Here is a 2,500-nt window from a genome sequence, read left to right as displayed (position 1 = left end):
AGACGCAATATCTAGTGGGGAGTTTTGAAGATGACCCGGGTTGGCTGTCTGTTTAAACGGCAAAAGATCCAAAACATGTTCATGTCCCATACATCGGCCTGTCACACTTCTTCTTGTCATTTCCACTCGCAATCATCATCTTGTAAAAGGCAGGTGGCAAGTTGGTCTGACGCATAATCCAAGCTTTTAAGCACGCGCTGAAAGTTGAATAAAACAGATGTTGTTGCTTTATCCATATGGTCTGGTTGACTTATCAAATCAAAACGCTGTTCCAAATAAACCAAATATACAGCGATTTGTCTAACCAACATTTGTGATTTAAAACCATTCCTTCTAACCATCCTACCTGTCGAACATACAGTGAGTAGCCTAATTAAAGTGCCCACTTCCTGCCATTGGCACGTCAAAGGGGGTGTATCCTGTCACGTGACAGATAGGTTGCGTTCGGATCGGAAGGCAGTGACTTGATGCCTCCCCTCCTACATGAACAGGTCTCTGATCAGACAGGTGAAGTTGGCTGATGAGGCGATCGTTTCAAACGGCACTAACTAGAGCGCTGCCCTGCATATTTTATCTTACGGCGATTCCATGGCGGGAGTTACGTTCATCACGTTAGCGCTTAGCTTACGCATGCTATTTGAACCGTGAATGACAGACAGAGGGAGCATGCACAACAAGAATATTTATTTATGTAGTATCGTGCAGATAAAGAGGTTTCAGCAGACCAGGGATTACAGCAAAAGGTTTCCCATTTAATCGTTAGAAAGTGTTACAGCATACCAAACATCTACCTGATTATCTGGAATTTGGCACCGACATTTGTAAATGTCTGCCTGTTAAGTCGTTAGAAAAAAGTGTCCTTGTGTATATGTGTATGTGTGTGTGTGTGCGCATGTGTGTGCGCGTGTGCGTGCGTGCATGCGTGCGTGTGTGTGTGTGTGTGTGTGTGTGTCTGTTTGTTCCTTGGAAATGCCTACTAATGCATTCTTGAAATATCTATGTATTGGTTCAGGATAGACAAGAGACAGCTACGCACAATGGTAATGGGAAACCATGATGTATTCCTTCTGTTATTCTGCAACTGACCTGGCAACATTCTTGTGGCTGGTGACCTCAGCCAGATCACATGACCAATAATAGGCAGCTAATAGCCAGATGGCAGGATCTTCCACATCAATAGTGTTTGCTCACCGTAAGCAAATAAAGTTAGCAAGCAAGTGATCTGGATTGTGCACTTGGTGTGGTCACTAAAGAACCATAATTCATTCTTTTGTAAATATTCTCAACTGCCTATGGGTTGCTAAAATACACACACACACACACACGCACGCACGCACGCACGCACGCACGCACGCACGCACGCACGCACACACACACACACACACACACACACACAGTCCAATCTTCATATCTCACGCCCTCCCATTGACTTCCATGCAATAGCCCTAACAATAGCTAAAGAATGCTGAACTATACCGCAACCAAAACAATCCCTAACCCTAACCTGTCAGTGCGGAAATGTTTTTACACTTTTACTTTTACCAGTAACAACAAAACTACTCCAGCAAAAGGGGTCAAAACATGTGGGGTCCAGGATTTCAGCACCGCATGAGCGAGGACCCCACCTTGTTGGTGTACTCCAATAGCAGTGGCCTCATGAAGGTAGATTGGTGCAGTACACACACACACAGACGCATACACGCACGCTCGCACGCACACACACACACACACACACACACACACACACACACACACACACACACACACACACACACACGCATGCACACACACACGCATGCACACACACACACACACACACACACACACACACACACACACACACACACACACACACACACACACAACTAGGCCATCTTGTAAACACAGATGACATTCTACACACAAGTATGGCGTCCTTTACACGCACACCTATGCACACCTTATACACTACTAGACACACACCTACTCCCCCCACCCCCCTTCGAACACCTGCTGCTGTGGCCCCGACACCTGAGCACGCGAGGAGGGAGTCTGGTCAGCATCCGGTGCATGTGATACCCAATATCCTTCAACCCTCCACGCCTTCTCCACCCTCCTCCCCTCCTCCACCACGCTATGCCCTGGCCCCGCCACCCCCCTTCCCTTATGCCCTGGCCCCACCCCCCTTCCCTTGTGCCATTCCCCCACCACCCTTTACCGTTTTCATTTAAGGGGGCACTTCAAATTTTATAAAGTCCTCCAAGGGCCATGATATGAACGCAAACCAGGATTTCCCCCTGCACTTTAGGCCTACGTATATTGAAGGTGGCCACCTTTATAACAGACCCCACCTTCACTAGGTCCCTGAAAATATAACTGAATCATTTTGATAAATGCAATTTCGAAGATTGCTTTGCAAAACATGTCATATTTTATGTGAAACTGTATAACATTAAAATGATATTGGGGCACAGATAAGACGGCATTGAGAGACAGGTTCCACACCCCTGCTCTCCCCCTT

Source organism: Engraulis encrasicolus, chromosome 6 (assembly GCF_034702125.1).
Source record: "Engraulis encrasicolus isolate BLACKSEA-1 chromosome 6, IST_EnEncr_1.0, whole genome shotgun sequence".
Lineage (NCBI taxonomy): Eukaryota > Metazoa > Chordata > Actinopteri > Clupeiformes > Engraulidae > Engraulis > Engraulis encrasicolus.
This window is presented reverse-complemented; position numbering follows the sequence as displayed.